A 12,573-nucleotide genomic window follows, 5' to 3' on the forward strand; every position below is an offset into this window, starting at 1 on the left:
ACTGTCAGATGCTCCAACGAACCATTCCAGGAGCCAACGAGCAAGAGCACTCTGGGAGTTCGTCGTACACGGTGGGATCGCCACCGAAACTCCCTTCTCTGAGTGGAAGAAACCGCACAGAATGTTGGCATGCCCAGAAACGGTGGCGAATGGTTTCTTCTCGGCCACACACAACACAAAAAACTCCTGGTTTAATTCGTCGTCGATGTAGTTCATATCCTATAGCCAAATCGTTTTTATCAGTCTCCACATGTGTATCTTAGCTTTAGCGGGTGCAGACGTATCCCACAGCGCCATGAACCCTTTATGCTTATTCACCGAACTAGAGGACTCCGGCTATTCGGTCCTCGACCTCCATATGGACTGCTTCAGGTGGTAAGCTGACTTGACTGTAAAGCACCCATTTTTGGTGAAATTCCATGCGATGTATTCCTCCTCCCCTGGCCCTCCGACGGCAATTTGTTTTATATCCATCACATCGTCCGGAGAAAATATAGCGTCCACCTTTTGGACATCCCATGAGCGCCCATCCGGAGTCAGCAGATCAGCCACATGCGTCACACGAGGCATGCAAATTTGTCCCAATGGCTTCATACTCCCACTCCTTGGGATCCAATTGTCGTGATGTATATGCACATTTGCTCCATCCCCTATCCACCAAATTGTGCCCTCCCACAGCTGGTCTCTACCATATAGGACACTTCGGTACGTGTATGGTGCATTGGACGGACAAGTGGCCGTCATGATTGATTGCTCTCTGAAGTAGCGTGCCTTAAGGACCCTTGCACACAGGGAGGTCGGTTCTTGCAAGATCCTCCATGCTTGTTTCACTAGCAAAGATTGGTTGAACATCTCAGGGTCCCTGAAGCCAAGGACGCCATCCCTCTTTGCCACACACATTTTTTGCCAAGATACCCAATGCACTTTCTTATTACCATTTTTTGCACCCACCAGAATTTCGAGGAAATCGAAGTCAAGTTCCGGCACATTTTCTTTGTGAGCTGAAAACAACTCATGGTAAAAGTCGGTCCAGTCTGAAGTCCAAATTTAATCAGAACCTCCCTTGCAGCTTTGGACAGTCCTAGCCCCTTCCATCCACCTACTTTTGTCTTGGAGCTCTCGGTGACATACTTGAAAGTACCTTCCTTTGATCTCCCAACCAGTGTTGGTAATCCAAGATACTTCTCGCTAAGTGCCTCTGAATGAACCCCAAGAACACGCTTGAGCTCTTCCTACTAATTAATCGGCGTTCACTGAGAGGCTGCATGTTATTTGGATGACGACCAAAATTTTGGCAGGCCCACAACCTCAGCCTTTCCTTTCTACTTCCTCCTTGCGCGAAATAAGTGTACTTCTAGTTCTACCTTTTGTTTTAAAAGCATCTACTCAAATGTTTACGGATTGATCGGTCAAGCTTCAAATAATGGATTCTATAACCGAAAAATTTAAATTGGAAACCTCGAATCCATACTATTATATGCAACATAAACTTGATAGTAAGCGGAGCTCGTTCAGCTTCGCCATATCCATGTCCAGCGGCCAGCTGCACCCTTTGAAGCGTCGGTCCGGTCACCGGCAAAGTAGATTAGGATATGGGACACTAGCCGGATCATGAGAGTCGAGCGCCGCTTGTCTCATATGTCCTATTCTTCCTCATCGGATCCCGTAACACGGATGGTGTCGGTAGACGTGAGATCGATGATGGATCCCTCCTGGGAGGAGACAACGTCCACAATGACATGAGTGCGATGCCCACACTGGTTCATCATACGATGCGCCGGAGAGTGCGACCTCGTCTTCCAACGTCCACTGCCGTGAGGGCCTTCGTCGCCCGGGCACGCCACGCCATGTTTGCATCCATGGACATCGATGGTGCGCCCTTGGCGCGCCAACGGAGGTTTTTACCATTGTGAATAATGTTTACATAGGAATTATATTTTACTGGAATAAAACTATGTTTCCATTTCTCAAGTGTCAAAATAATTTTTTCGTTAAGGAAGTGCTTGAAATAAGTTTTGAAATGGAGTATTTTCACTTTTATACAAAGTAGACCACATTGGAAGCTCATGAGATTTCAGAGTATTAATTATTGCGATATTTCATTGATTTGTTGGATTTCTAGTTAATTATTAAAACTTGCTTAAATTTGAACTGCAAGGATGATGTAGTTTGGTCCTAAAAACTGGAAAAAAAATCATGCTCTAATAATTTTTTTTGACAAGCTACTGTAGGGAAAACACCCCACAACTTTTCTTTTATTCCAGTAAGAGATTATATGTACATGAGAGAGTTAGGATATACAAATGGGGTGGGGGTGATGAGATACAAACCTCAAGGAGGTAAAAAAGAGATCCACTTAAGTAGATCATCCCTAAATCTAGCCTTAATCCTCTGAGCTAAAAGGGAGATATCATGAATAAAGCTAGACTTCCATTTGCTGAAACGAGGTTGCTCTGTAATGCCCCAGATGTAACCCTTGCCACATTTGGAACCCTTTCCTATTTTGGGACCTTGATGTCAATGCTATAAGAGTATCATTTCATGTGGTCATTTCATGTCATCACTTTTGCATCATGCCATTCATTGCATTCATGTCACTTCCTTGGTGTTGTTGTTGTTGTTTGATCCATGTTGCTACAAGTGTGAGTGTTGATGTGATGAGGTGGTGAATCCCAAGCTATGATCAAACTATGATTGTTTTTCAAACTAGGTTTCAAAAACCTCTTCTCCATGATTTATTTGAGCTCATGTTTAACTTGCTCAAAACTTGTTTTAAAATTGTTGTTATTTTAGTGTGTTATCTTGAGCTTGAGGGGTATTGTGTTGGGGTTTTTAAAACTTAAGTGATTTTTTATCTAAAAAACAATATATTAATTCTGTTTTGGGATTTAATTTAAATACTCCAAAAATCTGTTTTATATTTTATTTAAATACGGCATCATTCCCTTATGCCCTAGATATTTTTACTTTGTTTTCTTCAAACCCCTGGGAGGCTGCGTGTATTTTTATGTGCAGGAGATATTTAAAAAGGTGAAAACCTTTTGTTTTAAACGGAGTGGCGCATCTGGGCTGGCTCGCTCCTTCCCTGGCCCATCTCCGTTGTTTTCCTCGCGCGCAAGCCCATCCCGCGACCGTATTCTTCCCCTTTCCAACGAGGCTGTGAGGCCCCACTCGCCAGTGTCTCCTATCCTCCACCTTTTCCTCCCGCAGCTCCTCCCCTGCTCGTGCAGGCACATGCGCACCGGGCGCCACTCCACCCTCCTCCTCCTCTATAAACTCCCTTGGCGTACGTGCCTAGGGTTCCTCCCTCGCGCCGCCACCCTCTCCTCCATCTATCTCCTTTCTTCCTCTCAGGTAAGGCTTCTGTGAAGGAGAGATCAGAGAGAGTAGCAGAAAGAGAGAGAAGGGCGCCGCCGTCTACGTCGCGTCTACATCGTCTCCGGCGCCATCGAAGATGTCCGTGAGCTCGGGGGGTCTCCCCGCATTCCATTCCCGGCGTTAGCAGCCCCGGAGGACCACCATGACGACGGCCACCTCCCCTTCTTCCTCGCCATCGTGCTGCTCCACCGCGGCCATACTAATTCTTCTCCAAGGGCATCCCCAAGCATCTTCTTCCTCTTCGACGGCCCCATTGGCATCCTGGGTGAGCGCACCTTCTTCCCCTTCCTTGGTTCTTCGTATCGTAGCCTGCCGGACCGCGTAGTTCGCCGGAGCGCCGTCAGAGATCCCCTGTTCCTGTATGTCGTGCGGGTGCAGTAGATGCGAGGGGGCTGCTCAAAGAGCAACAACCCCCTCTCCGTTCAGATCTGGATTGCTATCGTGGTGGCAACCGAGCCATGCACCACCCCAGCGACGCGGGTTCTATTCCCCCTGGCGCTCCCTTTTTCTTTTTTCGTTATTTTTTCCTGTGCAGCGCTACAGAGGTAGCATACCTCCTATGTATCCCCTCTCTGACCAGATCCAACAATGTAGTGTAGTGGGTTGTGTCTGTGTGTGGCACCAAGGGGTACTCGGTTCGAATCCAGCAACCCCCCCTTTATTTTAATTTTGTTCCTTTTTTTGGCCCTATTTCTTTTCTTGGGCAACAAACATGATTTTTTTCCTTTTAGCTAGCGTATTGGTGAGTACTTATTTACTGCTTAGGACCATGTATGTGTGTGCGCAAGTGCTTGTGTATGCACTAGTGGTGTAGGTGGTGTGATGTGAGTGTGTGTGTGCACGTGGTGGCACATGCATATGTGCAAGAGGGCCTAGCCCCTCTTGATGCACCTCTTGTAGTGTGTGTGTGTGAGCACATATATTTGTGTGTATGTGTTCATGCATGTGTATGTGTGGGCATGAGTGCACATATGCACTTGTGCATGAGGGCTAACCCCTCATGCTTGCCACTAAGGTGTGATGTGGTGGTGTAGGGCCTTGTGTGTGTGCATATGTAGGAGTAGTGGATACTACAAGTGCTAGGTTACATGTGATAATGTTCTTTGTTGGTCATATTGATTTCTAGGTTGTTTTTCGAGCTAGCTTTGTGCCTACATGTTACATGCAAGTACCCAAGTATTATACATGCTTTTGGGGTAGAATCTTCCTAGGAAATCCACTCGTGCAATCAGATTTCACTTTAGAGCAACTTCATAAACTGTCATTTTTCTCTCTTGATGCCATGTTTAGAGCTTTGTATTATGTAGTGCTTTGACCCTATGAGGATGAATCCTTGATATGGTAGTAGTGGGTGAACCCCTCTACAACATGGGGTCTTTGTTTTGTTCATAGGATTTTGTATGCACTTGTTGTGCCTTGTCAAAGTTGACACTTGGCTGAAACTGACAGCTTTGTGAAAATCTGTGATTTTCACTAAGTCTGAGAATCTGCTGTTATTTTCTTCCCTTGTTGTTTTGGTTTCCAAACCTCATGTGTTGGGAATCATCCCATTCAACAAACTAAAGTTTGTGAGATTTTGTGTTTGTCTAGGTCCCTGTTAAATTTCATGCTTATTCACTTCCTGTAGATATCATTTTGGAGGCTTCCAAAATGCTTCAGAGCATAAGAAGCTGGTGAAAATCTGAGATTTTCACAAAGTCCCAAAATCTATTATTTTTGTCCAAGTTAGTGCTTGTAGATCTGCTCATGTGTGACTCCTTTGTATAAACTTCTTGTACAGGGTTGTAGAGCTTTTGAATGGCTTTTGCCTCATATCTTGTTTGGCTCATTTGGTGGGTGTAGGTACTTTAAATGTTGTGGACAAACTGCTATGATGCTGTTTAAAACAGATTGCATGTTTTAGTTGATTTGAAGCTTGTGTGGGCATTGTTGTTGGTATGGTGTGTTTCCTTGCACCACCCCACTTGTATTTGATTGTTTGATCATGTGGCAACCTGGTAACACCAGAGGAGTGCCATTGGAATGTGCTTGTGGTTGATTTGAACCGTAGGACTCCATATCTTGTTTTGTAGTTTCTGGTTGATCCGTAGCTCCGTTTTCTACGTTCTTTATATATTTTTGCTTCGTTTTCTTGTGATGCACATGTTCATGCCATCATCATGCATGTCAAGATAACTTAATATGAAGTTCTTTCCAGAAGTTTATTAACTCAATCAATGCATATGAAAGTGACTAGAAAAGGGATGCATGCTCCCTTCTTCACTCATGCATCATATTGTTTGTTGCAGCATGTTGTGTTGGTGTTAATTGGCTGTTATTTTATCTTGGGTAGCATCGGGATCAGAGAGCGAGTACGTGGATTCTGGAGAGTACGTGCAGGAAGATCACGAGCAGTTCCAAGCTGAGGACATCACAAGCAAGATGACTCTGACCTTGATACTATATCTAGCTTTGTTATGCTTAGAATCACGTTTCCTTCGATATATGCCCGCTGCCTTCCACCTGATATAATGCCTCCCGTTATTGCCATGAAACCCAAACACCTCCCTCTCCTAGCAAAAGTTGTTTGGCTAAGTAGGCTTGCTCAGCTTCTAATGAATAGCTTTGCTAGTTGCAGGTGCCATCTGTCTCATGTGTTAACATGAGTATTTTTGATATCATTATGTTTAACTGCTATTTAATTAATGCACCTATATACTTGGTAAATGACGGAAGGCCTAGCCTTTTGACGGGTGATTTGTTCCGTTATTGCCGCCTTAGTTTTGGTTACCGGTGTTTGATTCCATAACTGATCGCTCCTAACACGTTCGGGGTTGTTATGGGCCCCCCCTTGATAAATCGCGTGGTGTTAAGGCTTGTCCGACAGGACCCAACATTGGTTTTAATTTGCTAATCACCTAATAATAATTTGTATAGGGAATAGCTACCCCGAGGATTTAATCAACAACCCGGGCCAGTGCTCCTCATGAGTGTTGGTCCAACCCAGAGCAGCTTATTACGCTCCCCGGGGCAACTCGGTGTTTTGGCGTGGTAACCATCGCTCATCCGTCGTGTTCTAAGACTGAGATACGCGGCTCTTATCGGGGTAGTCGACATGACAGGAGGTCCTGCTAGATTTGTCTTACCTTAGCGATATATCTTGCGTATAGGAATCCCGGTGAAACATTGGGTCTCCTCAAAGTTGAGGTTTTCCTCTAAGGAATCTGACGAGATCACGAGATTCGTGATAGAGGATTACTTTGCGGCCCGTGGCAGTTTGTGATGGACTAGTTGGAGCACCCCTGCAGGGTTTAATCTTTCGAAAAGCCGTGCCCGCGGTTATGTGGCAAACATCGATAATTTGTTAACATCCGGTTCTAGACAACTTAAAGTAACTCTAATAAAACTGCCAACTGTGTGCGTAACCGTAATTGTCTCCTTCGAAGACCTCTCTTCGATCGGGAACACGGTGGGGTTATGTTTGACATAAGTAGGTGTTCAGGATCACTTAGTGATCATCTAGTTTTCGACCGCTCGCATATACCACCATATCAAATACTCTGATCATCGTAAGTTAGCCACCATATGTGCTTAGGTTGCTGCAAAGTCATACACTAAACCTTCCTCACCTAATAACTTGACTAGATTCGATACCAAGGTCATTCGATTGCTGAGTCCCCGTGGCTCATAGTTTACTACAAAACCCCAACAGGTACAGGTACGCCCGACGCAGGAGATCCTGATGGCACCTAGCTGACGTGGCAGTACGATGAGGAGTCTGACCGACTGTACGTGAACTATCCGAAGGACTAAGGCCATGGTCGTGATCGTGGGCCAGCATGCGGGATGTCATAGTTCTTTTACTTGTTTCATGTTGTCCGTAGCGGGACTAAACTTTGCTCTGAATAATTGTGCGGCTGTAAACCTTATGTTATACTATGTCAGATGGCAAGTGTATGCCCTACTTGTCATTCTTCAGATATGTAATGTTATGATTATCTCGCTTGCGAAACGTTTAGATGCGCCTCTTTCCCTTTTGGGGCATCGCCCCCAAAATAGGAAATGGCCGCATCTTAGTCGTTACAAGTTGGTATCAGAGCCTTACGACCATAAGAGCCTTTGTGTGATCGAACTTGGCCGAGTCGAGTCTAGTAAAATGTTTCGAATCCTAGTTATATCGGAGAGTAGATTTCTTTTTCTCCTCTTCTATGCTCTGGTGAGGATCTTGACTTAGGAAATCTTAATTCTACTCCTCTTCTCGCTCAAATTTTTTTAGGATCACGTGGGTATTTTGAAATTTATATGATATCGATGTGACGGAGTTCTGTCTTGGTGCCTCCTGTCTGACTTGATTTCTTCCAGGGAGTTGAGCTCTAGGGGATTCTTGTGCACATCGCCATCATTCAGATTTCTTAGTATCTCAGGACAGAGGATGTTCGTAATTGCTTCAATACTAGTTGTGACGAGAGGAGTCCGGCTTCCCCAGTACTGGTGCAGAGAGTTCCGGATGTATGGCCACACTTTGTATCGTTGTGTTCACGAGGGTCTGTAGTAGATGAAGGTCCGAGATTCTGGTTATGTGTTGATGGATGTGATACACTGGACGGGTTAGTATAGGAGTTGTGTGAAATATTACTCCTTGTATCCGTATACCATATTGCATGACTAGATATTTCGGGAATTCCTAGGTAGGATATCAAGTAGTGACTTATAGGACAATCTTCCTGTAGATGCATGATGTGAGGTTGGGATTCGACATTCAGTGGGTACGTTTGTTCATGGTCATCTTACAATGGTTCTCGTTGTGTCTTAAAGAGTCCTTGTAGCTTGCTATGACTCGGGGATGCTTCATAAGTCGTGTGCACTACCTTGCACAAGATGGCTACTATAAATTCGAGCCCGTGCGATCTTATCCACGAAGATATCGGATGGAATGTCGATCATACGTTTGTTCTGAGCAGTTCTAGCTCATACTTGGTTTGCAAGTGCTCTTTAATCAGATTTTGCCGACAATCACTTTGAGGAAGCATTCTTACTAGTTTGTTCGAGTGCAGTTGCTAATATTCATGTTCAGATATTCCTGCCTTTTGATTCAGCTTTACCTTCAATATTGTTCTCTGGTCTAATGTGTAGTCCGTCTTCAGGATGGCTCCACCAACTCGTCAGAATCCGGGTCGTGAGGGTGCTGAAATGCCGCCACCAGCCCCTCTGCCTCCTCCTCCGCCGCCGCTCCTCCTGCAGAGGCTTGGCAAGCGGTGATGGCTGCAACAAATGCTAACACCCAGATGTTAATCCAGCTGTTGCAAGAGAGGACCAATCAGTAGTAGGGCAATTTCAACCATGGTGGTAATCAGTTTGCATCTTTGAGTCAATTCCTGGCAAACCAGCCGAAGACCTTCATGTCGTGTGATCAGCCGTTTGACACTGAGGTCTGGATTCCGGACATGAACAAACACTTTGAGTGCAACAATGTCCGTCCAGAGGACTTCGTCAAGTTTGCAACATTTCAGCTCAAGGGGCAGGCAACAGTTTGGTGGCAGCAGTTGAAGGACTCCAGGGGTGACAGATTGATCAGTTACGATGAGTTCTACAAAGATTTTAGGTCTCACTATATCCCGTCTAGCTATGTGGAGGAGATGCGTGAGAAGTTCAGACGCTTAAAGCAAGGTGGTTCCTCCGTGTACAAGTACAACGTCGAGTTCCACGAGCTGGCCCGATATGCCTTGTAGAACATTCCAGATCAAAATAGCAAGATCTATCAGTTCAGAGGTGGTCTGAAAGAGGACTTGCAGATGGCCCTTGCCTTGCACGATCCTGATGAGTTTGATAAGTTCTATAACTTGGCTCTCAGGGCTGAGGCAGCTTTTCTCAGGGTGGAGAATTCGAAGAAGCGTTTCAGAGAGTCCAGTTCGTCGTCCTCTACTCAGGTGGTCCAGAAGTAGCAGAAATACCGGGTGTCTCTTCCTGCTCCTCGGCACACTCAACAGTTCAAGCAATCAGGTGGTCGTGGTTCTTCCCACCCACCCAACCCAGCTTTTCAGCAGCATAAGCAAGGGAATCCTCAGACGCAGTTCCATCAACCGACAGATGTTACTTGTCACAAGTGTGGGCAGAAGGGTCACTATGCCAACAAGTGCATCTCTCAGCTACGTCTTCCACCTCCTCCTCCAGGGAAGACTCCAAGCAATGTTATAGTGAAGTTCAACCCCAGGTCTGCGAGAGTCAATATGGTGAATGCAGCTAAAGTAGAGAACTCCTCAGGCGTGATTATGGGTAACCTCTCAGTTAATGATATTCCTGCTAAGGTTTTATTTGATTCTGGTGCATCGCATTCATTCATTTCAAGGCCTTTTATTGCTAAGCATGACATTCCCGCAATTCACTTGGATAGTCCTTTCCGCGTGGTTTCTCCGGGTATGCGTATGAGTTCTCATATGATGGTTCCGGATGTTTCTGTCAAGATGGGTAATTATGCTTTTCTGGCTTCTCCTATTGTCCTTGGCAATTCTGACATTGATTTGATCCTTGGAATGGATTGGTTGGCTATGAACAAGGCGTCTATTGATTGTGAAGCTAAAGAAGTGAAGCTAACTCATTCTTCGGAGGACGTGATTATCTTCGCAGCGCGTGATGACACGGTCCGTCTGTTTTCCAATTTCGTAAGTCCCAGTGGTCTGCGAATATGAAGATGTTTTTCTGGAAGAACTGACAGGAATGCCTCCGCACCGAGCAGTTGAGTTCGTAATTGAGCTTGAACCGGGTACCGAGCTTGTGTGCAAACGGCCGTACAAACTGGGTCCAGAAGAGCTGAAGGAGCTGAAGAAACAACTTGATGAGCAGGAGCGTCTGGGTCTGATCAGACCAAGCTCATCTCCTTGGGGCTGCGGAGTTCTTTTCGTCAAGAAGAAGGATGGTACGGAATGACTCTGTGTCGATTACCGCCCATTGAATAAGAAGACGATTAAAAACAAGTATCCACTTCCTAACATCAATGAGTTGTTCGAGCAATTGAAAGGGGCTAAGATCTTCTCGAAGCTTGATCTCAGGATGGGTCATCATCAGATTCGCATTCGTAAAGAGGAGATTCCAAAGACAACTTTCAGAACAAGCTTTGGCTCGTATGAGTATATAGTGATGTCTTTCGGTCTGGCCAATGCTCCACCGACCTTCTGTCAGATGATGAATTATATCTTCTCCCCATTCAAGAATGAATTCGTCTTGTTGTATCTTGATGATATTCTGGTCTTTTCGGAAACTGAGGAAGAGCATGAAGAACATCTCAGGCTTGTGCTTGATAAGCTAAGAGAGCATAAGTTCTATGCTAAGTTTTCCAAATGTGAGTTCTGGTTGAAAGAAGTTGTCTACCTTGGGCACATCATCTCTGCCGAGGGCATCAAAGTTGATCCGTCGAAGGTGCAGGCTATTGTTGAGTGCGAGCCTCCGCAAAATGTGAAGCAGCTTCGAAGCTTTCTCGGGCTTGCAAGCTATTGTAAAAGATTCGTTGAGAATTTCTCCAAGATTGCTAAGCCTCTCTCAAGTCTTGTTCAGAAGGGTGTGAAGTATGTCTGGTCTCCAGAGTGTCAGTTGGCTTTCGACACACTCAAAGAGAAGCTCACTTCTACTCCAGTCTTGGTTCCTCCTGATGACTCCAAACCTTATCAAGTGTTCTGCGACGCCTCTCTTCAAGGTCTTGGTGCAGTGTTGATGCAAGACAAGAAAGTGGTAGATTATACCTCGAGGCAGTTGAAGCCAAGTGAGAAGAATTACCCCACTCATGATCTTGAGTTGGCGGCAGTGGTACATGCTCTCATGACTTGGAGACACTTCTTGTTGGAAAGAAAGGTTGAAGTGTTCACCGATCACAAGAGTCTCAAGTACATCTTCACCCAGCCTAACCTCAATCTTCGGCAAACTCGTTGGGTGGAAATGCTCCAAGACTTTAATCCGAGCGTTGAGTACACTCCAGGCAAAGCTAATGTCATGGCAGATGCTTTGAGCAGGAAGGCTTACTGCAGTAGTCTCATTCTGAAGCCTCTCCAGCCTGACCTTTGTGAATCTTTCAGAAAGCTCAACCTTCAGTTAGTACCTCAGGGATTTCTTGCAAATCTTCAGATTTCTCCTACCTTGGAAGATCAGGTCCTACAAGCTCAACTTCTTGATGCAATGGTGAAGAAAGTTAAGATTGGCTTGGCAAAGGGAGTTCCCAAATATAAGTGCTTCAGTGTTGATAACAGAGATACATTATTCTTTGAGGTTCGTCTAGTCGTTCCGAAAGGGGATCTCAGAAAGGTTATCATGGAAGAAGCTCATAACTCTCTTCTCTCCATACATCCACGGAGTTCCAAGATGTATCAGGATTTGAAGCAGACCTTCTGGTGGACTCGCATGAAGCGTGACATTGCTCAGTTCGTAAATGAATGTGATGTATGTCGAAGGGTGAAAGCAGAGCATCAACGTCCAACAGGTCTCTTGCATCCATTGCCCATTCCCGAGTGGAAGTTCGACCATATTGAGATCGATTTCGTCACCGGGTTTCCGAAGTCCAAGAAGGGTAACGATGCCATCTTTGTCTTCATCGACAAGTTGAGCAAAGTAGCTCATTTCCTTCCAGTCAAGGAGTCTATCTCAGCAGCTCATCTTGTAGAGCTGTACACTTCGAGGATAGTCTCTTTGCATGGTGTTCCAATGCTGATTTCTTTGGATCGCGGAAGCATCTTTACTTCCAAGTTCTGGGACTCATTTCAGTCTGCGATGGGTACTAAGATTCGATTCAACATAGCCTTTCATCCTCAGACTAGTGGGCAAGTTGAGAGAGTCAATCAGGTCCTTAAGGATATGCTAAGAGCCTATGTCATTTCCTTTGGCCTGAAGTGGGAAGACTGCCTACCTTTTGCTGAGTTTTCTTATAACAACAGCTATCAGGATAGTTCAGGCAAAGCTCCGTTTGAGATTCTCTATGGCAGGAAGTGCCGTACCCTGCTCAACTGGTCAGAGACTGGCGAGCGTCATATTCTTGGGAATGACTTGATCGAAGAAGCGGAAGAAATGTGTCGGGTCATTCGGGATAATCTCAGAGCAGCGCAGTCCCGTCAGAAGAGCTACTATGATAGCAAGCATCGTGACATGTCTTATGAGCTCGATGACTTCGTCTATCTCAAAGTGTCTCCTATGAAGGGCACTCAACGTTTTGGCATCAAAGGCAAGCTTGCTCCTCGT

This window comes from Hordeum vulgare, chromosome 3H (genome assembly GCF_904849725.1).
Source record: "Hordeum vulgare subsp. vulgare chromosome 3H, MorexV3_pseudomolecules_assembly, whole genome shotgun sequence".
NCBI lineage: Eukaryota > Viridiplantae > Streptophyta > Magnoliopsida > Poales > Poaceae > Hordeum > Hordeum vulgare.